The 27402-nt window shown below is 46.6% G+C and overlaps 1 long non-coding RNA gene across 1 annotated transcript; it reads right to left on the reverse strand.

Annotated features, from left to right (window-relative positions):
- Positions 1 to 27179, reverse strand: LOC308526467. Its single transcript, XR_013996547.1, has 5 exons — positions 26838 to 27179; positions 19326 to 19430; positions 4888 to 4976; positions 483 to 781; positions 1 to 119 (listed from the first exon to the last, which is right to left on the reverse strand). It is a non-coding gene; the product is annotated as an uncharacterized lncRNA (long non-coding RNA).
- Positions 27180 to 27402: the final 223 nt, after the last annotated feature.

A 27402-nucleotide genomic window follows, 5' to 3' on the forward strand; every position in this document is an offset into this window, starting at 1 on the left:
CATTTCAAACAGGCCGGATCTGGCCCCAGGGCTGTAGTTTGCCCACGGCTGTCTATGTACTATTTTCCTGGATAATGTTTTTTTCTTCCTGTTGAATTTATTCCATGCTTCTTAGCCTTCTGTGGAGACAAAAGCACCATATTAGAGGTAGAATGGTACAGTAGAAAGCTCATGCATATACTAGTCTGGATGCATCAAATACCATCTCAACTTCAACAAGTTAATCTAGCTTAATCTTTGTTTTTTTTTATTTGCCTATGGAAACAACAGTAACAAGTATGTCAGAGTGTTTTTAGGGATCAATGAGGTAATGCATCTGAAGCATATCATACAGCTACTGAGATCTAGTAAGCACATAGGAAATGTTAGATTCATGATTCATACTAATAGCATGTATGTGAAATGAGTCATGGTGAAGATGGCAGAGTTCCTGAGAGAGCATGGGAAACGCTGGCACCCAGGGAAGCCTTTTCGTTACGTACTGCTCAAACTTGGAGGAGACAGGAGACTCCCAGCCCCACATCTGGCAACAATGCTCAGGAGAATGTTAAACGGCAGAGAAAATACTCTGACAAAAGTCTGTGTTGATGAGACATCCCATTAACTCTGGCTGCTCCAAGTCAAGCTGCCTGTGTTGGAGCAAGAAAGCTAGTGGACGAGGTGGTTGGATCTTTCCATCTGAGGGGGCTGTGGGTTTTCAATGAAGACAGCATTCCACGTGCCCAGGCAGTTTTGGTGCCTGCACGTGCTCTTGTGTCTCCAGTGATACAAGATTTTCCTCCTAAAAAGAGAGTGGAGAATAACAACAGGTTCAATATGTCTTCTGATTTGCATCAATTAGAGAAAAGCTGACCAAGACCTTCCCACACGTGCAGAAACCCGTGGACAAGGCAGAGAGTAATGAAAAACACTGCTTTTCAAGGAATAGTTTTACCAAAGGTTACTGTCAGCTGCTTGACTTCTTAATGATAAATAATTCATATATGTCACTGGCCCTCATAGAGTATTTTTTCCTACCACCTCAAAGACAATGAAACTACAACAAGGCCAGAAGGGGAGAGTTTTTTTTTCAAATCACATCATCTTTATTATCTCTCCATCCTACTCTATCAGTCATGCTCTGAACTTCATTGTAATCAACTGCAATATTTTACAAAAATATTTGTAAATCCTTTGATTTGCTTCTCATGCCACATAATAGCCACATGTATTCAAACTTCAGAACCCAGCTCAAAGTCACCACTTTGGATATTGATGTTAAGCTGGTCATTTAAAAAAAAAAACAACACACAAATACTCGGGAAGAATTTTGTCCTTCCCCCATTCCCTGCCTCAGGGATTTAGATAGAGGGCCTACTCCAGGGTCCCATCACAGACAACTCTAGTTTGTGTTTGTTTTCTAAATATATGTATTGTTTATTAATTTCAGAGGGGAAGGAAGAGGGAGAGAGATATAGCAACATCAGTGATGAGAGAAAATCATTGATCGGCTGCCTCTTGAACACCCCACACAAGGGATTGAGCCTGCAACCCAGGCATGTGCCCTCACCAGAAATTGAACCATGTCCCCTGGTTCATAGGTTGACACTCAATCACTGAGCCACACCTGTCGGGTGACAATTATCCTATATAATAAAAGCCTAATATGCTAAGTGTCCGGTCATCCAGTCATCCATACAATCAAAGCATAATATGTTAATGATATGCTAAGGCCACTCAACACTCGCTATGACATGCACTGACCACCAGGGGGTAGATGCTCTGACCAATAGGTTAGTTTGCTGCTGGGGTCCAGACAATCAGGACTGGGTGAGACAGGCTGGACATGCCCTGGAGCCCTCCCACAGTACCTCCCAAGCTGGCCAACCTCCTGTGTCCCTCCCTCGACCCAATCATGCAGCAGTGGGGTCCCTTGGCTGGCCTGCACACTCTGGCAATCCGGGACACCTCAGAGGATATCATAGAGCTGGTTTAAGCCCGATTCCGCAGGCCAGGCTGAGAGATCCCAATGGAGCATGAATTTGGGAACCGGGCCTCTAGTAGTTGAATATAAACTAGTGTGTGACAGACAGAGAGGGACCTGGCAAGGTCCCTTTGCTTAAAGTCCTCCCTGTGTCCCAATCAAAAGAGTGACTCTATTCTTAGTGTTTGTCCAAACATTTACTGTCCCCTGCAGTTCATTTGCCCTGTGTGCTGTCTTTTAGCCACGCCAGTCTTTAAACTTCCAGATACTTTACATAATCTACCAGATGACTCTTATGGTTTATGAACATTCTGAAGTTACAAGAAAAAATACTTGCTCATACTTGCTAATACACCTTAGTTCCCAATATTTCAGAAGCAATATTCTAAAAGACCACAAGATGGGGGTATTCCTGCAAACAAGCAAATTCTCAAAGCAGTGCACTGAGCTCCCAAGTGTCAAGTTCTGCTTTGTTCTTTTTGTTTGTTTGTTTGTTTTTCTAAAATTTCTTTATTGATTAGGTTATTACATATGTGTCCTTATCCTCACATTACCCTCCCTATCCTCCCCACTCAAGCCCCCACCCCCCTGTTGTCTGTGTCCAGTGGTTAGGCCTATATGCATGCAAATAAGTCCTTTTGTTGATCTCTCCCTCTTACCCCCACCCTCCCCTACCTTCCCTTTGGGGTTTGATGGTCTGATAGATGTTTCTCTGTGTCTGGATCTGTTTTTGTTCATCAGTTTATGTTGTTCATTATATGTACCACAGTCCCTGGAGGTCTAGTGTTAGGATTCGGCGCTCTCAAGTTCTGCTTTGACCAATAAGGTAGTCATTACCCACATGAGGCTAATTTACAATGAAGTAAAATAAGAAATCACGCTCCTAAGTTGCACTAACCACCTATTAAGAGCTCAATAGCCATATGTGGATACTAGCTACTCTACTGAAAAGTGAAAAATAAAACATTTCTATTCTCACAGGATTTTCAAGTGATTTCAAAATTACTTTTCTTTAATTTAAAAAACAGAAAAAGTTTTAGAAAGTGCTGATTCTTTCTACTATTCATAACACTGAACAAGTGGGAAAAACTTAATATCCAGTGATAGAATTTTGGTTATCTGAATTGTGATTAAAATATATGCTGGAATATTACAAAGCCATTAAAATAGTACTTTCTTAGAATGTGCGGGAAGGTTTGTGGTATAATTTTAAGAACAAGAGGAAGCAAAAAGTATGCGTACATATATTTTTATAAATATATGTGCATACACATTTGAATATATAATTCCAAATTTGGCAACTTTATACTGTGCATACATATTCATACCTACATAAAAAGAAAAAAAAACACAAAGAAACAAAGGGAAAAGATTATACTATTATCTAACTGTGGAATGTGAAATTATGGAGAATTTTATGTTCTTCTTTCAACATGCCCTTATTTTTTATCTTTTTCCAGTATCAGGGAGAAAAAAAAAAATCAATGAAGGAAGAAACTATAAAAAGAATGTGGAATTTTTTGAACTTTTGCAAAGGCAAAATGATTTTCAGAAGATTCAGCAATTTACTTAAAAAAAAACAACTAAAGATTTTTTTTAAGATTTTTTTTTATTAAGTCTTTTTTATTTCTACAGAGAGGAAGGGAGAGGGATAGAGAGTTAGAAACATCCATGAGAGAGAAACATCGATCAGCTGCCTCCTGCACACCCCTCACTGGGGAGGTGCCCACAACCAATGTACTTGCCCTTGACCGGAATTGAACCTGGGACCCTTGAGTCTGCAGGCTGATGCTCTATCCACTGAGCCAAACTGGTACCACCTAAAGATTTTTTTTATTTATATAAAGTTTTGTATATTCACTGAAGCCGTCTGCATAATTCTTGCCACCAAGGCAGGTGTCAAGGCAAGTGTCATTCGTAGGATGCTCCCATGTCTACAGAGCAGCTGAGTGGTCTCTGGGTTCTCTCTGTAGCTGCACCTGTCTAAATGTTGAGCCCAGTGTGACATTCATTCATTTATTCGGAAGCAGATCTGTAAACATTTTCTATGCTCCAATTGTTCTGAATGAGAGTCTCTTCTGTGTCCCTATTGCTGTCCTTAACCGTAAAAATTCTTTTCCCACTGGTTCTTTTGGAAATTGGTTGAAATTCATGAAGACACCAGGATGTGTCTTAGGAACAGAAACTCATACTTTCCATCAGGGAGGACAAGGAAAACCTGGACACAGGAGGCAGCTTGCTCTGGGGGAGCCGACTTGGCTGGATTTGGAGCCCCACCAATTCTGGCCTCCTGTCTTCAGTTCTCTGACTTCAGTTCTCTGCTTTCTAAAATGGGAGGCACATGGGGACCATTGTGGGATTAGAACAATACATGTAAAGTGCCTGAATTATGGAAGAAAACTAGGTTTATTTTAGTTCTTATTATGCAGATGTTTATTTAACAAAAAATAATCCATTTTTCCCTTTTATCAACCATTTTGAGCACTGTGAGATTTTACACTGTCTGGCCAGGTGTCAGGCTGTGTTTAACATTTGTGTAGCTGGAGGTGGCTGAGGCTCCAACTACCTCTGAAGTCTCTGCTTTTGTTTTTCCTGCTGCCTTCAGATCACCCTAAGAATTCCTTCTCAGATAGGGTTTGCTTCATGCAGTGCGATTAGCGGGCATGCACTCATAGTTCAGAGGGCTTGAGAGTGTCACACCCAGGGGCAATGGTAAGATTTCTGGGAGGAGGTGGGGAAGGCATGGTTTTCTTTACTAAAATGAGAGAAGAGACTGTGAAAGGTGAGATGGAAAAAAAAAATAATCACAGATAACTCGTCAGGCAGACCAAATGTGAAAAGAGCACCTAAAAGAAATGTGGAATTTCGAAATTAATTTTCTCAAATACTTTGTATACACTTGCATGCTCTTGAAAAGCATTTACCTGCCCTGATTTCCAATGTTCTCAAATTTTCCATCAGGGAAGGTCTGTATGGATAGGAAGGAGAAGCAAAGCCTTCTGAGCTCTGGTAACTGTGGGAACAAATGAAGAGATTGAGGACAGGGAACTGCAGATGCCTCCTGTCCCCTCCTCTGCAGCCAGGACTCTCAGAGGGGAGAGGGGGACACACAGACACTGGGGTTAGAATTGGGGGGCTGAGGACTGCTCCCCTGGGATTATCGGGGCAGACTGGGAGCCCCCAGGAGAACTGCTGCATGTCCTCACTCTCTGGGTGAGTAGAACTCCAGAGGGAAACCTGGAGTAGGACCCCAGGCAGGGACCCAGGCTAGCTACTCCCTGAGAGACAATAGGAGATACAAAGACTCTGCCCCTGTTGCCATAGGAACAAAATAGCTCCACCTCCCATCCCATATAACACCAATGGGAAAGGCACTGGGTTCATTTAAAGACAGGATTAACTTCATGAGGCTGCACTCAGATATTAAACTGGGCTAACTATTTTCTATTGCTCTTGTCCCCTCTATCCTTTGGTGGGGGACTCAAGAGCAAATTCATTTAGAAACAAGTAAATAAACTATATTTCTTCTGCACATTTAACATACTGAATATATTTGCAACTTTGAGCCGTACTTATCTTTATTCATGCAAAACTGTACCTCTATCTGACATTTCTTCTGAAAGGTGTTTCTTCCTCGCTACAATGTGCAAAGGAAATTCCTTATTATGAAAATAGTGCTGTGGTTTTAGCTGTTGTGTTTCTGTGAAATAAGCTGAGCTTCCTTTCACCAGACACTGAGCAAGTGTCTTGTGAAAATAGCATAAAGGCTCTTGTGAGGAGAGAACCCTTCCTAGTACACTGGGACCTTGACTTACAAGTGTCCCCACTAAGGAGTTTTTTGAGATACCAGCTGTCTCTTCGCTGATTTTTTGCATTGAGTTGACAGAGTAATTTGAGTTAAGGGGCGCCTTAACGAGCTCCTTAACGAGCTTGGTCTCAGAATGAATTAAGCTCCTAAGTCAAGGCCCCACTGTATCTAGTGATTAAAGTAAAATCAGAATTTGTATGTATTTCTTAAAAAGAAACCTTCAAAAGTCATTGCTGAATTCCCACTCAGCACTGGGGGCTCTTTGGTCCTAGCACAGGCCTAGGCACCTTCTGAGAGGGAGATCCAGTACTGAAAAGATCAGTTCTAGAAATGTCTGTAAAACATACATTTGGCAAATGAGTGAAGAAAGAAGCAAAGAAACACTGACAGAGAAGATGTTGCACTCTGCCGACTTAAAGTTTGCTTTCTAAAGGAGGTTTGAAGCTTCCTACTGTTTTTTCAGCTTCTTTGGATTTCTAAAAGGCAGGGCCTTTGAACTCTAATGGGAGAAAGAGAAGAAAGTGCTGGGCATTCAGAATCATGAGCAGTGGGAATATTGGGGAACCTCAGACCAGTCACTTCATCTTCCTGAACCAGTTTCAATCTGCAAAATAACTAATATGTGATTTTTTAAAGAATATTTTTATCTATTAAATCCACTAGTGTGACATTGGTCAACAAGAACATACAGGTTTTAGGTGTGGGTTCTATGTGACAGGATCTGTATATTGCACCTTGTGCCCAACTCAGGAAGCAACACCAGGCTGGTGAACAGAAGATGAGGTGTAAAGGTGCATCATGGGTAAACTGGTCACCAGAGGCCAAAGGGCTGGCCTGCAAAGGACCAGGAACAGGAGCCACATCCTGGCGTGAACCTGGTCTGCAGTCAGAGCCCTCTCCTCCCCAAGGCAGGTCATAAAGCAGCTACTGCATTTCTGAACAAGAAATTGAGACACGGGTTTTGACCCAAAAATTAAGATATTTTGAAAATTCATGAATCTATGTGGGATGTCCTTAAGAGGATTAAGATATCATATGTATGTACATGTTAATGAATCAGGTTTATTACAAATATGAAATAAAGGAAATCAAAAAAGAGCTCTTTGCTCAGGAATTCATTCAGCAAGTGTGTGATGTCTACCTGGATCTCCGTGCGGGGCCTTCACAGGTCACCTTTCAGGTGCTGAGAGGGCCTGAGAGACAGACAGGTGAACAAGAACCAAGGCCACACTTTATTTCAGAAGACAGGAAGAGCCATGAAGAAAACAGACTTGGCTTATATGACTAGGGAGCCACAGGGACACAAAGGATTTCTATTGGTGCCCTGACCTATGACTTAAACGCAGAGGTTCACAGGACAAAGAGTGGGGTCCCAGGTGCTGTGGGTCAGAAACCTGAGGTGGTTCATTGGGTTGCCCTCCTCGCAGGAGGCCTTGGGGGCCTGCTCATGGGGACGTGGCAGATTCCATTCCTTATGGCACAGTTCCCTTCTGTTCCCTGCCAAAGCCACTCCCAGCTTCCTGGGGCTCCCAAAAATCTTGGCCTTTGATCCCTTCCTCCAGCCTCAAAGCCAGCAACTCAAATGGGGTCCCTCCCTGGCTTCTCTGCCCCTCCTTCCCAGCCAGTTTTCACTTTGAAGAACACCTGGTTACTGAGGGCCAGGACCTCAGGGGGGAGACACACCTCCTGTGCTTTCTGTAGAGGACCTGGGGTGTGTTGGTGTCAATAAATGTTTATTCACTGATTTTTAACAACAACACCACCAGAAAACTTGAGAGGTTGGCCCACATGGCTGACCTGGCATGGTGGCTAGGTTACCTCTGTGACCTGTCTTACCATTCTGACCTCTGTTAGTATTGTGACCTACTGCCAGGTGATATACCAGAGGGCTAGATGGGGGCTCCCGAGCAGAGTGACTCCCCAGCAGGCTTAGGAAAGGGCTCCCCAACATATTTAACCTGAGACATGGCTGTTGAGACAGAGCTGGCCCCATGGAGACCTGGGGAAGCCACCCCAAAAGGAGAGGCAGTGCCCCAGGGCAAGGATGGCCAGGCTGGCTGGGAACAGCAGAGGGGGGGGGGGGCATAGAGGGCCCTAGTGTGGGTTGAAAATGCTGTCACAGCAGGAAGGCTTTTAGGCATGAGAATAGGGGGACCTGATTTATATTTTTTAAAGATCACTCGGTGATTTGACATTTGAAATGATATTTGACATGTGTCCTGAGAGCCGGGGAGGATTTGGGCAGATGAAGACGGTGAGATGTGCTTCAGGTGCAGACAGTGGACACGGCCTGGAGGCAGGACAGATGGACACTGGGGACCAGAGCACATGCCGCTCAGAGCCTGTGAGTGATGGGACAGGGCAGGGAACCAGAAGACCCTGCATGGAGGGGGCAGGGCAGGGGGAAGGGGTCCTTCCATGGAGAGGACAGGGTAGGGGAGGCAGTAAGCCCTCCATGGAGGGGGCAGGGCAGGGAGGACAGGGGACCCTCCATGGAGGGGAGAGGGGAGGGAGGAGAGGGGACCCTCCATGGAGGGGAGCGGGCAGGGAGGAGGAGGGACCCTCCATGGAGGGGACAGGTAGGAAGGAGTGGGGGCCCTCCATGGAGGGGTGGGCAGGGAGGAGAGGGGACTCTCCATGGAGGGTACAGGTCAGGGACAAAAGGGCACCCTCCATGATGGGTGCAGGGAAGTGGGGACAGGGCACCCTCCTTTGAGGGAACATGCAGGGAGGAAAGGGACCCTCCATTGAGGGGACAGGCAGGGAGGAGAGGGGACCCTCCATGGAGGGGAGAAGGCAAGGAGGAGAGCAGACACTCTATGGAGGGGAGAAGGCAGGGAGGAGAGGGGACCCTCCATGGGGGGACAGCCAGGGAGGAGAGCAGACCCACAATGGAGGGGACAGGCAGTGAGGAGATAGGACCCTCCATGGAGGGGAGAAGGCAGGGAGGAGAGCAGACACTCCATGGAGGGGAGAAGGCAGGGAGGAGAGGGGACCCTCAATGGAGGGGACAGGCTGGGAGGAGTGGGACCCTCCATGGAGGGGTGGGCCGGGAGGAGAAGGGACTCTCCATGGAGGGTACAGGGCAGGGAAAAAAGGGGACCCTCCATGAAGGGTGCAGGGCAGTGGGGACAGGGCACCCTCCTTTGAGGGAACATGCAGGGAGGAAAGGGACCCTCCATGGAGGGGTGGGCCGGGAGGAGAAGGGACTCTCCATGGAGGGTACAGGGCAAGGACAAAAGGGGACCCTCCATGGAGGGTGCAGGGCAATGGTGACAGGGAACCCTCCATGGAAGGGACCGTTATGGAGGAGATGGGACCCTCCATGGAGGAGAAGGGCAGGGAGGAGAGGGGACCCTCCATGGAGGGGAACGGCAGGGAAGAGATGGGACCCTCCATGGAGGGGGCAGGGAGGGGGCAGATGGGACCCTCCATGGAGGGGAATGGAAGGGGAGAAGAGGGGACCCTCCATGGAGGGGAGAAGGCAGGGAGAATAGGGGACCCTCCATGGGGGGACAGCCAGGGAGGAGAGCGGACCCTCAATGGAGGCGACAGGCTGGGAGGAGATAGGACCCTCCATGGAGGGGAGAAGGCAGGGAGGAGAGGGGACTCTCCATGGAGGGTACAGGGCAGGGACAAAAGGGGACCCTCCATGGAGGGTGCAGGGCAGTGGTTACAGGGAACCCTCCATGGAAGGGACAGTTATGGAGGAGATGGGACCCTTCATCGAGGGGAAGGGCAGGGAGGAGAGGGGACCCTCCATGGAGTGGAAGGGCAGGGAGGAGGGGGGACCCTTTATGGAGGGGAAGGGCAGGGAAGAGATGGGACCCTCCATGGAGGGGGCAGGGTAGGGAGCAGATGGGACCCTCCATGGAGGGGAAGCGAAGGGAGTAGAGGGGACCCTCCATGGAGGGGCAGGACAGGGAGGAGATTGTACCTTCCATGGAGGGGGTAGGGTAGGGAGCAGAGGGGACCCTCCATGGAGGGGAAGGGCAGGGAGGAAAGTGGACCCTCCATGGAGGGGCAGGACAGAGAGGAGATTGTACCCTCCATGGAGGGGGCAGGGTAGGGAGCAGAGGGGACCCTCAGTGGAGGGGAAGGGCAGGGAGGAGAGGCGACCCTCCATGGAGGGAGCAGGGTAGGGAGCAGATGGGACCCCCCATGGAGGGGAAGGGCAGGGAGGAGGTGGGATCCTTCATGGGAGGAAAGGGCAGGGAGGAGATGGGACCCTCCAAGCAGGGGGCAGGGTAGGGAGCAGAGGGGACCCTCCATGCATGGGAAGGGCAGGGAGGAGGTGGGAACCCTTCATGGAGGGGACCCTTCATGGAGGTAAGGGCAGGGAGGAGATGGGACCCTTCCTGGAGGGGACAAGACAGGGAGGAGATGGGAACATCCATGGAGGAGACGGGTCATGGAGGAGAAGGTACCCTCCATGGAGGGGGGAGTGTAGGGTTATTGGAACCCTCCATGGAGGGGACAGGAAAGGAGGAGTCAGGACCCTCCACGGAGGAAACAGTTCAGGGAGGATAAGGATCCCTCCGTGGAGGGTACAGGCCAGGGAGGAGAGGGCAGGGACGGGGACAGAGAACCTTACAGGGATGGGCTAGACAGGGAGGAGAGGGGACCCTCAATAAAGGGGACAGATCAGGGAGGAGAAGGATATTTCCAGGGAGAGGAAGGGCAGGGAAGAGATGGGAACCTCCATGGAGGCGATGGGTCAAGAAGGAGAAGGTATCCTCCATGGAGGGGCGAGTGTAGGGGACAGGGAAGGGAGAAGAGGGGACCCTCAATTTAAGTGGCTCTGCGGGAAGCACAAGGGAACCTCCATGGAGTGGGAAGGGAGAGGAGGAGAGGGGACCCTCCATGGAGGGGGCAGGGCAGTGGGGACGGGAAACAGGGAACCCCAAACAATGGGCTGGGCAGGGAGGAGAGGGGACACTGCATGAAGGAAGGAGGGCAGAGGAATTGGGGACCCTCCGTGGAGGAGACAGGGCAGTGGGCAAGGAACCCTCCATTGAGGCTACAGGCCAGGTGGGGCAGGGGACCCTCCATGGAGGGGGTAGGGCAGGGAGGAGATGGGACACTCCATTGAGGGAAGAAGACTGAGAGGAGAGGTGACCCTCCATGGAGGGGGCTGGGCAGGGAGGACAAGGGACCCTCCATGGAGGGGAGACGACAGGGAGGAGAAGGGACCTTCCATGGAGGGAGAGAATAAAGAGTAGAGGGGACAATGCATGGATGTTTCAGGTAAAGAGGAGAGGAGACTTACAATGGAGGTAACACGGCAGGGAGGAGAGGACCCTCCATGGAAGGCAAGGATAGTGGGAATGGGAACTCTATGTGGAGGGGGAAGTGAAGGGGGTATAGGGAACAGGGAACTCTCCATTGATAGGGCAGGGCAGTGGGGACTTGGAACACGGCACCCTGTATGATTGGCCAGTCAGAGAGTAGAGGGGAATCTCCATGGAGGGGGGAGGGCAGGGAAAGTGGGGATCCTCCATGGAGTTGACTTGGCAGGGAGGAGAGGGGACACTCCAGGGAGAGGGCAGGGCAGTGGGGACAGGGAAACCTCCATGGAGGCTTCAGGACAGGTGAGGCAGGGAACCCTCCATGGATGGGGCATGGCAGGGGTGTAGAGAACCTCACTTTGAAGAGGATGGGCAGGGAGGATAAGGTTTCCTTCATGGAAGGGGCAGGGCAGGGTGACAGAGAACCTCACTTTGAGGGGGCAAGCAGTGGGGAAAGGTAACCCCAGTTTGAGGGAGAAGGGCAGGGAGGAGACAGAATCCTACATAGAGGGACAGGTCATGCAGGAGAGGGAACAGGGAACTCTCCATGGAGGGGAGAGGCTGGGGGCATAGAGAACCCTACTTTGAGACAGCAAGGATTTCAGCACAGGTCCTTAAATAGATGGCAGGGCAGGGGAGAGAGGACATCCTCCCGCGAGGTAGCAGGGCAGGGAGGACAAAGGACCCCACATAGTCTGAGCAGGATAGTGAGGTTAGGGCACCATCCATGGAGGGGCCAGGGAAGGGAGGACAGGGGAGTAGAGATAGGTAACAGGGGAAACACACCCCTCCATGGAGAGTCCCCTGTTCCCCCATGGTGGGGCCCTTGTTCCCCAGCCCTGCCCCTTCACAGCATTCCCTGTCCTCCCTGTCCATTGGTCCCTCCCCTGGTCCCCTGCCCCCACTGCCCTGCCTTCCCATGGAGGGCCTGCTGTCTCCGCTGCTCTGACCACTCTGTGGTTGGTCACCTTATCCCTCTGCCTTCTCCTTCCATGCCAGGGTCTTCTGTTTCCCTGCCCTGACCCCTCACTCACAGGCATCTGAGGGGCATATGCTCTGGCCTCTCCAGTGTTCATCTCTCCTGCCTTTAGGATGAGTGTCCACTCTCTGTACCTGAAGTACATTCTCACCTTCTTCATCTGTCTAAGTCCTACCTGTGCTCTCAAGACACATCTCAAATATCATTTCAAATGTCAAATCACAAACAGGGGAAGGGGGGTGGGGGTGGGAGGTTAGGGGTGGGAAGTGGGGGATGGGAGTGGGGGGTTGGGGGTGGGGAGTTTGGGGGTGGGGGATGGTAGGTGGGGGTGGGGGGAGTGGAGTGGGGGCTAGGGCGTGTGGACTGGGGAATGGGGTGTCAAGAATCAGGGGGGTGGTGTGGGGTGTGAGGTGTGGGTTGTGGGGTGTGGGTAGGGGTGTGGGTAAGAGTTTGAGGTAGGGGTGAGCGGTAGTGGTGGGGGATGGGAGCTGGCAGGTGGGTGGTATGGGGTCGCAGGAGGGTGCTGTGGGTTGGGGGTGTGGTGAGTCCGGTGGGGGCTGGGTGTGCTTGTCGGGTGGCAGGTGGTGGTGGCCTGTGCGGAGTAGGGGGTAGGGTTGGTGGGTGACAGGTGGGGGAGGGAGAAGTGGGAATAGGGGGGATAAATGGTGATGGAAGGAGACTTGACTTGAAGGCAGTGAACACACAATGCAATCTACTCATGATGCAATATAGAATTGCACAGCTGACCTATGCAATTTCATTAATGAATGTCACCCAAATACGGCTGATTAAAAGTAAATGAAAGGTGGGTCTTTTGAGGTTGATTAGGTTATGAGGGTGGAGCCCTCATGAATACGATTAATACCCTTTTCAAAGATATCCCATGCTAGACTTATCAGGAGATGACTTTATATGTTATATAAATGTCTAAGCACACTTTTGTACACTTGAAACTAATATTGAATGTCATCCCTAATTGAAACTAAATTAAAGTAGTAAAACAATTTTGAATAAAAATGAAAATGCGAATCAGAGTGATCTTTAAAAAATGTAAATCAGATAATTACACTCTGTGCCTAAAAGCCTTAAGCGCTCCAACAGTGGTCAGCTCTCCAGACAGCATCATGCCTGTGAGGGTGTTACACTCCTGGGAGAGGAATGCCCTGTCTTCTTCCTCCAGTAGCTCCCTTCATGGCTCTGGTGATGTGTGGCACTGGTGCAGGGCAGAACTGTGCTTCCTTGAGAGTGAGCTAAGCATCACTTTGGTTGCTTACTTGTAGTGTGGGAGCCAACACAGAAAAAATAAATTTAAGCCTTAAAGGTTCTCACAGCATTTCAACCCACCAAATGGACCTCTATCCTCCCTTCCCTACACTCCAGCCAGCCTGGCTCACCCAGCCTGGAGGAAAGAAGGCAGGGACAGTGCTGCCCGGGAAGGCAGTGAGCATGCATGTGGTCAGAAGTCTGGAGAGAGCTCCAGTTCTCTTAGGACAGAAATGGAGGGATGAATCTGCTGAAATCAGCCACCCATAAGGGGACTCAACTTTTCACTACATGATGACTGGATTACACCTGCATGATCCCACCATGCTCTCGCTCCCCTGTGGCATCCCAGGGGATCCATGGATCATCTACAACAGAAAGCAGCTCTCTGGCCTTTGAGAATCCACAGACCCTCTGCAAAGCCCTTAAGCTCACACGGCTGATCTCAGACTACAGATTCCAGAAATCTTCAATCCTGGGAAGCAGCCTCTTTTGACTTTTTCATTCTCCTCCTACAAACAATGCCAGGTCTTTGTCTTCTGTACACTGCTCAAAGATGTGTGAGGACCCAGCGGGTGGCAGCTGGACCTGATATGCCCTGGGACATTTGCTGAGTGGCCTCAGACCCAACACTGACACTGAGTTTGAACCTGCATCCATCTGGTGAACACCACTCACCTCTACCTGGGGACTCGCTGAGAACCTACCTCATGCAACTTGAGTGCTTCCAGAGACTCTTTCATTAGCGGAGAATAACAGGCACTTGGCAGATGGAGGCAGACAGGGAGGCAGAACATGGTGTGCTCTGGGACTTTTGCTGACCTGTCCCCGGGCTCAGTGCTAGTAAAAGCCAGCTTTGGTGCCCTGCCTGGGCCTTCCTGAGCTTACTGGGCCTCAGGAGTGCCTGTCACAAATTGTGAATTGCTTTGTAGATGCAAATAGATTGCCCTGGGCCAGTCACATCAAGCATCTGACATTGTTCAGCACCAGAGTCCTCCCAGGAAGCCCCAGGACCAACAAGCCCAGTGGCCAGCTTCAGAGCACATCAGAGAAGGATACAATTAGCCTCAGAAGTGGCAGATCCAAAGAGAGATCTAGGCAGGCACCAGACCCCGCTGAGATGAATTGCACTCCACGTGGTCAACACCTGTCAGCAGCTTATACACTATACTAAAGGCAGGGTACACTGTGGTCGCAGCCAACTAGCCTGAGCATCAACTTAGTACATGCATGGGCCAACAGCCATCAAGAATCAACTGCCACAGGAAGGTTCACATAACAAACACGGGACATCCCTGGAGCACTCAACTCAGATGATCAAGAAGAAATTGCCACTGGGTTCCACAGGACTCCTACTACACAAAGCCACACTATCAAGGCCTGGATTTTAATACAAAGAAAGAAACACACAGAGGCAGCCAAAATGCAAAGAAACATGCCCCAAATTTAAGAACAGGGGACACATCCAGAAAAAATGCTAAACAAAGTGAGCCAAGCAATATTCCAGATACTGCATATATATATGTACATAAAATGGTTGTAAGGATGTTAATTGAAGTTAGGTGAAGAATGGATGAAATCAGTAGGAACTTGAAAACTGAAAGTAGGCATGAAAAAGTATATTTAAGCCATATAAAAGATCCAGTCAGAAATAAAGAGTAAAATCTTTGAAATGAAGAATACACTAGAGAAAATAAATAATGTGATTAAGGAGAGAATCAAATAAGTGATTTGGAAGACAAGGTCACAGAAGACAAAACAGCCAAAAGAAAAAAGAACTTTTAAAAATGAGGACTGTTTAGGGGACTTTTGGGACAACATGAAACATTAACAACGTCCACATTATAGGAGTACAAGGAGAAAAGAAAGATTAAGGCACTACACCATATTAAAAGAAATAATGAGCGAACAGTTCCCTAACCTGGTGAAGGAAGAGACACACAAGTCCAGGAAGCACAGAGTCCCAAACAAGATGAACCCAAAGAGGCTTGACACCAGGACACATCATCATGAAAATGACAAAGATTAAAGACAGGACATCTTAAAAGCAACCAAAGAAAGACCGTCAGTTACCTCCAAGGGAGCTCCCATAAGATTGTCAGCTTATTACTCTACAGAAACATACCAGGCCAGTAGGGATTGGCACAAACTATTCAAAATAATGACAAGCTAGGACCTTCAACCCAGACTACTTTACCCAGCAAGGCTGTCATTTAAAATTGATGGAGAAATAAAGAGCTTCCTAGACAAGAAACAGCAAAACAAGTGTGTTACCACCAAACCATTAGTATGAGAACTATCAAGAAGGAATAAAAGGGAAACAGAGTTAAAAGAATAAAACATATCTACGAATAATTACTTTAAATGTAAGTGGCTTGACTGCTGCAATTAAAAGACATGGTAGCTGAATTGATAAGAAATTAATAACCATATATATGCAGTCAACAAGAGACCTATCTCAGAATGAAAGATATACAGACAAAAAGCAAGGGGATGGCAAAAGGTATTTCATGCAAATACAAATGAAAAATAAGCCGGCGAGGTAAACCTATATAGCTGACAAAACAGACTTTAAAACAAAGGCTATATTGAGCAATAAGAATGGACACCACAGAATGATAAAGAGAGCAATCCAACAAGAGGATATAACCCTTGCAAACATGTATTTCCTCAACATAAGAGCAAGTAAATGTGTAAATCAAATCCTGATGTACATAAATGGAGAGTTCAACAATAACACAGACGCAGTAGGAGATATTAACATCCCATTGGAATCAATGGTTGGATCTTCCGCACAGAAAATCAAGAAGCAAAGAGTGGCCTGGTGCTGGACTCTGCAGCAGCAGCAGGAGCACATACACTAAATCTGGAATGATACAGATGAGATTAGGCTGGCCCCTGCGCAAGGGTGTCACTGAATTCAGTGAAGCGTTCCCTTCCCCCTAGCGTGGGACATGCTCTCCTGGCTCCCCTAGGCTCCCCTGGCTCCCCTGGGCTGGGGCCCCTGCGGGTGGGGGTGGAGGGGATGGGCGGAGCCTGGGGGGGGGAGGGAGACGGGCGGGGGCTGGGGGGGGAGGGTGAGGTGGGGGGGAGACTTGGGCCCTGACCTCCTCCTGGATTGGGGCCCCTGTGGGTGGGGGCAGAGGGAGAGGGGCGGAGGCTGGGGGGGAGGGAGACGGGTGGGGGCTGGGGGGGGAGGGAGAGGTGGGGGGAGACTTGGGCACCTTCTCACCCTTGTGCAGGGCGGCCTCACACCTAGTCTTTAAATTAAAAAAAAAATGAGTGGCCTGAAATAACACAATATATCAAATGGATTTAATTGGTATCTTCAGAGCATTTCACCCTGAAGCAGTAGAATATACATTCTTTTTAAGTGGACGTGCAACATTATCTGGATAGACCACATGTTAGGGCACAAAAACAGTCTCAGGAAATTTAAGAAGATTGAAATCATATCAAGAATCTTTTCTGGTCATAACTGTATAAAACTAGAAGTCAATTAGACAAAACTGATGTACAAGTGATCTATTACTGAATTGTACACGCCTAAAACCACCCTGCCCCAATAAATTTATTAACAGAGAAATAAAAACAATGACAAGCAAAAATAAATAAATAAATACATAAAAATTTGGGGATACATGGTGGTGAGAATTGCATGTCAATATACTTGATGTAAACTTAAATGTGGTTAAAACTCTAAATCTTATATTTATTTTACCACAATAAAAATTAGTAATTATAGGATTAAAAAGAAAACAGAAAAAGAAAAAGAAAAACCTGTAAAACACAGAAAGTCTTGGAGGCTAATTAACATGTTACTAAACAATGAGATCAAGGAAATAATGAAATAATACCTTGGAACACATGGAAATGAGAGCACAACAATCCTCACTCTATGGAGCACAGCATAAGCAGTCCTAAGAGGGAAATTCCTAACATTTGAGGTGTACCTCAAGAAACAAGAAAAATCTGAAATACATCATCTAACTTGACACTTAGAGGAACTAGTGCAAAAGAAAAACAAAAACACCATAAAGTGAGAAGAATAAAGAAAATAATAAAGATCAGAGCAGAAATAAACAAAGCAGCAAAAAACAAATGCAGGTGCTGGACTGGATGGTTTCACAGTGCATTTCATCAAACAGTCAGAGAACAACTAGCACCTGTTCTCCTCAAACTCATCCAAAACACTCAAGACAAGGGAAGACTCCCAAGCTCATTTTATGAGTTCAGCATTCTCCTAATCCCAAACCAGAATAAGACTTTACAAAGAAAAATATTATAGGCCAAGATCCCTGATGAATATAGATGCTAAAATCCTCAACAAAATATTGGCAAACTGGATCCAGTAATACATTAAAAAGATTACACACCATGATGAAGTGGGATTTATTCCAGGGATGCAAGCTTTGTACAGTATCTACACATAAAAAACATGATACATCGTAAACAAAATAAATAAAAATCACATGGTTATAACAATAGATGCAGAAAGAGCATCAAAACACAACACCTATTCATTATAACAACTCTCAGCGAAATGTGAATAGAGGGAATTCCCCTGAGCATAATAAAGATTATGAAGAAGAAAGAAAGAAAAAAAGAAAGAAGAAAGTGAAAGAAAGGAAGGAAGACAGGAAGAAGTTGAAGAAGATACAAATAAATAAAAGCATATATGGTGTTCAAAGATAGGAAGAATTAACAACATTCAAATGTCCAGTGACGTATTTCAGAGAGCTACAACAAATATCACAAAAATTTATATGAAGTACAAAAAAAAAACAAAAAACAGCAACAAAAAAAAACCCAACACACACACACACACACACAAACACACACAAACAAAAAAACAAAAACAAAATAAAACCAAACCAATAGCCAGAGTAATCTTGAGAAAGAAGAACAAAGTGGGAGGAATCATGCTACCTGATAACAAACTATACTATGAGGCCATAGTAATAAATATAGTATGGTACTGGCATAAAACACACATAAAGATCATTGGAACAGAATAAAAAGTTCAGAAATAAACCCATACACTTATGGTCAATTAATATTTGACAAAGGACACAAGACTATACAATGTGGTAAAGATAGTCCACTCAATAAATGCTATTGGGAAAATTGGACACATAAGTAGAAAAATAAATGAATGCAGACTGCCTTCTTACACCATATTGAAGAAAAAATGCAGAATGGATTAAGACTTGAAAGTGAGATTTGAAACCGTAAAAATTCTAGAAGAAAATAAAGGCAATAAGTTTTCATAGAAATATTTTTTATTCTGATATATCTATTTGGGCAACAGAAGCAAAAGAAAAACTCAACAAATGGGACTACATCAATCTAAAAAGTTGTTGCACAGCAAAGGAAACCATCAACCCACTGAATGGGAGAACATATTTGCCACTGATACATCTGATAAGGGTTGAATATCCAAAATTTATGAAGAACTTAAAAAACTCAACATCATAAAAAAATTAAACAATCCAATTTAAAATGAGCAAAGAACCTAAACAGACACTTCTCCAGCGAGGATCTGCAGATGATTATTACACAAATAAAAAGATGCTGAGCATCACTAATCATTACAGAAATGGAAATTAAAATCATAGCGAGGTATCACCTCACCTCTGTCAGAATGGCTATCATCAATAAATCAATAAACATCAAGTGCTGGTGAATATGTGGAGAAAAGAGAACTCTCATGTATTCTTGATGGGAATGCAGATTGGTGCAACCACTGTGGAAAGCAGTATGAAGTTCCCTCAAAAATTAAAAATAGAACTGCTTTATAACCTAACATTTCCATTTCTGAGAATATCTCTGCAGAAACCTGAAACACTGATCGGAAAGGATATATGCAATGCTATGTTCACGGCAGCATTATTGACAATAGCGAAGATTTCATAGCAGCCCAAGTGTCCAGCAGCAGATAAATGGAGAAAACGCTGTGGTACATTAACAAAATGGAATACTACTCACCTACACACACACAATAGAAAATGAAGAAAATCTTACCTTTTGCAACAGCATGGATGGAGCCGGTGAGTATTATGCTAAGTGAAGTGAAGTAAGCCAGTCAGAGAAATACAGGTTCCTTATGGTTTCACTTATATGTGGAATCTAATGAACAAAATAAACTACAATCAAAATAGAAACAGGCTCATAGATACAGAAAACTGACTGAATACTGTCAGAGGGGAGGAGGATGGGGGACTAGGGGAAAAGTGAAGGGATTAAGCAAAGAAAAGACCTATAGACACAGACAACAGTTTGGTGATTATCAGAGAGAGAGGGGTGTGTGTAGAAGAGGGTTTAAGGAGGATAAATTGTGATTGAAGGAGACCTGACTTGGGTCGGGGGGAGGGCGGTGAGACACATAATCCAACATACAGATGATGTATTACCGAACTGTATACCTGAAAGCTACATGATTTCATTACCAATCTCACCCCAATATATTCAGTTTTGAAAAATAGGCCATTGTGGCACATGCTACAACCTGGATGGACCCTGAAGACATGATGCTCAATGTAATAAGCCAGTCTAAAAAAGGACAGATAGTGTGTGATCCCACTCGCATGAGGTCCCTAGAGCCATCAGAGTCATAGAGGTAAGATGGAGGGTACCAGTAATGGGGGAGTGGATACAGAGTTGTTGTTTAGTGGGGACAGAGCTTCAGTTGGAGAAGAGGAGAGCAGTGATGGAGCTGATGGTGGTGAGGGCAGCACAACAATATGATTGTTAGGTTGTGTTAAGGACCATTTAACACCACTGTACTGTGCTCTGAAAAATAGTTTAAATGGTAAATTTCATTGTGTATATATTACTGTGATAATAATATACCAAAAAAAAAAAAAATAGAAGGCACTGTCCTGGGTGTGGGAGAATCGGGTAGAGCTGTTTTCTATGGGCCCTACATGGGTGGTTGGGTCACTGTCAATATCCTGGTTGTGAAAGTTTTATAAGATATTATTGAGGGAAACCAGGTCAGATTACATGGGCTACCTCTGCGTTATCTCTTATAAATAATGGAATCTACAATTATATTTTTAAAAGGTTAAAAAATAAAACAGGCAACAACCAGATTTGGTTGTCTTGCCCCGGAGAATCTGGTCCAGCAGGTCCAGTTGGGGTCAGGGCTGAGTATAAGGAATTGCCCACAGGAACTGGTTGTCAGTGGGATTGAGGGCCACCATCCAGACCAGTCACCTACACAGCTAAGTTCTCATCCCATCATGAAGCTTCCACAGCTTTTAATACAGATGCTGTGTCTCAGCAACCTCTAATGCGATCACTCGGGGGAACAGCTCCTTCACAGTATCACCTGGTTTCTTAAAGGAGCTTCAAACCTTTTAACCATCTAAAAAACACAACACAGGTAGTGCAATCCTCCCACAGTGACCCTCTGCTTCATTAAACCACATCCACCAAGGACAAGTCTGGGCCTTTTGTGCCATTCCAGGAATGTTGGGCCAGGGTCTCCTCGACAGAGCAGATTCACTTCTCGGTGTCTTGTTTGGGACCTGGGTACAGGGCCCAGGAGTGACGCTACCCAAGGACAAGGATGAAGGAAGGCAGCATTGTCGTTGGAAGCACGTGCCTTTTAATCATCTACAGATCTCAACTGTCGGAAAGATACCTATGCTCTCTTAAAGGTCAGGAAAGATAAATCATTTTTCTCTTTGTACTCGACAGAGTGGTGCTCAAAATTAACTAAAAATAATACCCTGTCTTCATATGCTCTGTCCTTCCATAGATGGCTCCAATATTCCTGTCAACTTGAATGTGAGATAGAAGAATTAATGCTGGTGGATGAAATCAACACATCCCTATTTAAAGGGGTGAAACGTAGATGAGAGACGGAGTGTCACTCATTAAAGGTTTGATATTTTACTCTGTGGTCAAGTAGGGAGTTTGTAATTGTCCATCCAAACCTGTATCATTAGGGTAATAATGCAGGGCTGTCATGAAGGCCTTTTCAGTGTCTGTACCACATAAAATCTTGCTCTTTTTGGTCCATGATGTGGGCCAGGGAGCCACCAAAGCTCATCCTCTCCCACAGTGACTGAGGCTCCAGGGCTCCCCTGGCTTGTGGATTAAGCTGGCAATGAGCACAGCTCAATGGTGTGGAGGTGGGACAGACGAGTGGTGTCAGGATGGACTTGGAGCAGCCACTCATGGCTGTCCTTGCCTCTGGCCAGACCTGACTCACATGGTGAGAGAGGCTCAGAAATGCAGAACAGCACAAACTCCTTGCTACTGGGCACATAGGACAGCACACTCACCCTCTTGTTCCTTTACCTGTGCAGCCAGCCAACTCAGTCACCTTCAGGGAGAACATCCAGAAAGAATAATAAAATAAAAGTACCTCATGCCAATGCACCTAGCACTTCAAAGTACTAAGAGTAAAAAATCTCACTGTCCACGCATTTCTACAGAAAGGCTACTTGCTGTCCAGACCCATATTCGTGCTCTTTTTTCTTCTTCTCCAAGGAAGAAAACACATCATTCTGGAGCCACCGAGATGGAGCAGACCAATGGCCAGCTGTCCACCCAATGATGACAACCGTGGTCTCAGAGAGAATACTATCTGCGGACTCCAGAGAGAGCAGCAGTGGGCTGAGTGGGGAGTGAACTGAGAACTTGACCAGTGACCAGCACGGTGGTGAGCTGATTGGTCCTGAAGGCAGTGAGTCTTAGCACTGCTCTGTGAGCAAGACGGGAATGACTCAGAGAGGACTGGACCAGGGGACTGTTGGAGCCAGAGTGGGGGCTACCTTGGACCCTTCCCCCTTCTCTCCTGGCCGGGCTCTAACACCATGGCCTGAGCATAAGCCCCTTAAATGCTGAGGGAAAACCCATCGCTGGTGAGGACCTGGGAAAATGGGGCCGTGGACTCCAAAGTATTGGGGCGACTCCTGATTATTTTTCTTCTTTATCTCTTGCCAGTTTTCCCTGAAAACCATCCTGTTATATGAAGCTTCCACACAGCTCATGGGTGGAGAGGAGTGTAAGGCTCTGAGAGAACCTGAGCTTCTAGCAGTAGGACCAGTAAGGTGGCTAAAATCCAGGGAGAGAGGTGCTATGGGTGAGCTGGACCCGCAAAAAGCACACCCTGGAGGCAGCATAGGCCCTGAGCACGCTGATGCTGAGGTCACCCCCAGAGCTGCTGAGACAAAAATGAGTCTGAACTTCATATGCTCCACAGCCTTACACTAGGGGTCTCACCTACGCCACTCCATGGTGGGAAGACAGACTGTGGAGCCCCGTCCAGCAGGGGCAGGACATCCATCACCAGCCTCATGTGAAGTCTGGAAGGAGAAAGGATCTGCATGTGAACAGGCACAGGGGTCAAGTGCAAGAGGTCAGGGCAGTAGAGCCCCAGCCTGCAGACCCACCACACCCTGCACTTTAGTTCCAAGTACAAGCTCTTTTTTGCAATAGTAACAATTGTAGGTTTGACTTTGAAGATAAAATCACCCAAATTACATTAGAGATTTTAATTTTGGTTAGTCACATCTTCAATAGATGTTAGCTGAACCCATTGTGGTAATCATTTCACAATGTAGGTAAATCAAACCACCGTTCTCTCTGCCTTAAACGTATACAGTGGTGTATATTGATTATTTCTCAATAAAGCTGGGAAAAATATACAGTGCCTTAATCAATGGGAAAAAAGTGGTTATAGATGCAGTGGAATGAATACCCCATAACTACGAGAAAACAAATCAGGATACACACATCACAAATAGTATCATCTTGCCCTGGAGGCGTGCTCAGTGGTTGAGCCTTGATCTATGAACCAGGAGGTCATACATGGAGTCCCTGCCAGAGTACATGCCCTGGTTTTGGGCTCCATCCTTAGTAGGGGGCATGTAGGATGCAGCTGATGAATGATTCGTTCTCATCATTCATGTTACTACCTCTCTCTCCCTCTCCTTTCCTGTCTGAAGCCAATGCAACATATATTAATATAAATGAATTAATAGTATCACCTCAAAAAGGTATCTGGATATATAAATGTACGAAGGACTAAAGGAAATACTTTGAAATGTTGACAGTAGTTAACCTTGTATAGTGGAAAGAAGTGATTTCTTTTACTTTATACTATTCTTTTTAAGTTTGTACTAATAATCCTATATTATTTTGATAATGAGAAAAAATCTTCTAAAAAACATTTAAGTAACTTTTTTTGGTGTAAAATGCATTTTGCATCCATGTTCAGTGACCATCCACTTATCTTTGAGAAGCTTAAAAAGTGCTTTGGGTTGTGAAATATCCTTTAAAATGCATTCTTGCACTCCAACAGCTCCTGAATGAGAACACTGGGCTTTGGAGATGCTGGGTCTGCTTGGAAAAAATAATGGGCAGGGGTTGGAGGCGCGGCAGGGGATGGGGCGGGTCAGCAACCCTGAAGAGAGGCTCCTAGGCAGGATGCCTCAGGGTCCACAGCTCAGGCTGTATTTGAAGAATTCCTCATTGGAAGGCTGATATCTACAGTAAAGTTTCAGATTTGATAAACTTAAGACATGAGCCACAGTAATTTTTTTTAAAACGGTTCTTGCCATTCTTATTTCAAAATCTATATATAAAAGGCTAATGTGCTAAGGATTCCATCACCTGACCACTCGCTATGAAGAGCACTGACCACCAGGGACAGACGTTCAATACTGGAGCTACGGTGACCTGAACTGGCCATTTACAGAGGAAGGGCACTGCGCTCGAGAGTCCACAAGCAACACTCTGCTTTTCCCAAGTGGCACACAGGCCCCGCCATGAACCCATGGCACAAAGCCCACAGGCCAGCCCAGCACAGAAATGGTGGCTGTGGTCACCAGGTAATGATGTCACATAGTAATGCCAGGCTTCCTCTCCCTAGCGACTAGCCTCCTTGGAGTTTCTTCACCCACTTGCTATATAGCCAGGTGCAAACATTTCACACTTTCACCAAATATCTTTGAAGTGTTTTTCATGTGCCTCATCTCATTTGATCCTCACTAAAGTCCTAGAATAGGTAGAGAGGAGACTTGGTAGAATCCTGTTTTCATTTCATTAGCCAGAAAATGGAGATTTGGAATGTTTTAAAAATTGACCCATCTGAAAAGTAGCAAGAAATGGTAGAACCTGAACATGACTTCAGGTTTTCTCACTGCACAGAATAGAGTCAAACAGTGCTATAGTTAAATATTTCTCCCTTTGTTATCCCTGCATGATCCACAATAATAATCTACTTTCATATTGGTATTTACTGCTGTTTTGCTGTCAATATCCTGAAAAAAAATTGGGGCACTTCACTAGGCTGGAAAAAGTTTAGCTAAATCAGAAAATTTTGAAATTATATATATATCACTGGCACCAGTTGCATGTGTTTCCAGCTGTCATTGTTGATTGTGAATTTGGTATACACTTCTATTATTGAGAAAGGGCAAATAGTGATCTTACAATATTTCTTCTAATTAATCTCCTTTCAATGTGCATGAATTTATGCACAGGGACTCTAGTAATTAAATAATACTATCAAGACTCCTAAGAGAAACATATGTATACAGAAAAGATTTTTAAAGGATTCAGATCTCCTAAGTCACAGCTCTATGGTGCTAACCTCAACTGGGTCTACAGAGGCTGACAGGAAAAATAGAATGAGCACTTGCCCTGGGTTCTCATTTGATCTCTGCTATTAATAGCTTGTGGTCTTGGGGATTTCATTTACCCTTTCTGGGTCTCCTAGCTACATCTATAGGATGAGGGTAAAATTAGACCTCTTAAATAAGTTTTCTACAAACGCTTCAAAAAATAATTGTAGGTTCAGATTTCTACAATCTTCCTAAATAATTCAGCAATAATAAACTTTTCCTTGGTTTAAACTTTGTGGTACAAAACTTCACAAAAATGTAAACACAGTTTTATACTACTACTCACTTCAAAAATATCCAATCTCTATAAAACTTACCCTATAACATTTTGGTAGATACTATGAAACATTTCTTAGTAACTGTCCTATAACCCAAACTAGTAAATTTAGCATTATTTTTTTAAAACATAATTGCATATTCTTTGTATTGGTGTGAATAGGCTCAGAAAATACAGATGTGTTGAGTACTATATGTCACTTTTATTAAAATTCAACAAGTAACTTCCCAGGTATGGAAAACTTCAGCTGAAGCCACTTTTTGGGGTGTAAAAATCAACTCTTGTAAACATCAAATTAAAAGGTGGCTGTATCTTCTGCCTTAAAAGTTAAAAAACAGAAGAGTTGTTATTTAACTCACTCAAATGGTTTGTGAAGCTGAAGTACTTCCATGTAGGGTCTGCCCCATCCTGACATTAGCTCAGTGCACGGACTGAGAGCCACATGTCACCTATTCTGTCCAGTGAGGAAGGGAGCTGTGTGTGAATCATTCCTGCCACTAAGCCCCTTGGACAGCCAGCCGCTAGGCAGCAAGGATGCCAGCCTCAGCTCACAGGTGGGAGAAGAGCTGCCATCTCTCTCAGAACACTTCCAAACTCAGCCTGAGGACAGGCTCTACCAGCCAAGACCCAGTCAGGCCACTGCCGGGCTCTGTGTAAAGAGAGAGGATTTTCTCTACCTCTTATTTCTTCTAAGACCAAACCAACCAACCTCCCCACCAACCAACCAGCCAACCAGCCAACCAGCCAACCACTATTTAATTATCATCCTTGCACTGCAGCCACTGCTGAATAAACACCAAGTTGTTAATGGGCTCAAGTGTTGACTTCCCTCCAAGACACATATTCCTGGCCTGGAATAAGCTCTGCCCCTTCCCATTCCTTTCCCTCAGCTCGCCTCTCCACCCTCCCCCACTCACAACCCCCCCCCCCCCACCACCACACACACACAGACACACACACCCTATTTGACCAGGTAGTTAACTTTCTGGGAACTACAGATCTCTCTTTTCCCCTGGCTTGAGTCACAAGCCCTGGAGAAGCAGGACCCCTCACTGCCTGGCTTAATAGACAGGGAGCCCTGCTGGGGTCTGGCTGAAACTGTGTCCCCAGCTGCCTCCCATCAGCTCAGCAGCCACCACGCCTCCAGGTCCAGGGAGCACATGCAACCTGCCCCAGAAGGACAGGGGACCAGCCCAGCTCAGGGAAGGAGCCCACAGGGGGCTCTTGGTCTCTCACTGGAGCTCTTGGTCCCAGGTGGCGACTTGATGGAGCCTCTCCACTCTCCTGCTTTCTCCCAGGACCCTGGGGCTCTCCAAGTCCCACCCTTCGGGAAAGTGACACCTTGGCTGCCCCCACAGAGCAAGGCCCAGGGAAGCCCCAATCCAACAAGCCTTTTAAATACCTGACAAGCCCAAGTTCACCTTTGGAATGAGCCCTTCCCGCCCACAACAGCCACTACCACATGGGACACTCCAAGTCCCAGCACCTGGGAGGTGACAGGTAGGCTGGAACCCTCACAGAGTTGGGGGAGGGGGTGGTGGTGGGAGGAGGGGGGGAAGGGGGGTAGACTAGGCTTTTAGGCGGAGTCCCTGGGCAGGTGAGCAGGAGGGCACTCACCTTGAGGTGAGGAGGGCACTCACATTGAGGAAGGTGGTCTGGTCCAGCGCTGCCCCTCACCAGCTTCCTCTCCAGCTCCTCCCTCAGATGAGCAAGTGGATCCAGCCCACATGCGGGAGAGGAGCGCCTGCAGGATGGTGGCCTGGACTCCAGGCAGATGCACTTGGTCTGGCAGCGGGGGCGGCATCCACACCAGCTGGGCTCGGCCTCCAACGGCTCCTCCGCCCGCGGGACCCTGGCGGACCCGGATGAGGCAGCAGCGCGAGCCAGGAAGCCCAGCGGGTCCTGTGACTCGCGGTCCCCAGGCTTGTCCCCCTCACCCATGTGGGCGCCTGTGGCCACATCTGCCAGGCTGGCCTGCCAGGCGCATTTGCTGCTGCTCCGCCACCTGGTGGCGCCTCTGGGCAGTACCAAGAGGCCACCCTGGGCTCCTTGCTGCCATCCTGCTGTGCTCAGGAGTCTGGGTTAGTTCCTCCACCCAGCATTGCCTACTGACAGTCTGTCCCTGCAGAATAACTTCAACACAGGACACTTCTGCATTCTGACCAAGTCACTGGCGAGGGCC

This window comes from Myotis nattereri (genome assembly GCF_964212035.1).
Source record: "Myotis nattereri genome assembly, chromosome: 10".
NCBI lineage: Eukaryota > Metazoa > Chordata > Mammalia > Chiroptera > Vespertilionidae > Myotis > Myotis nattereri.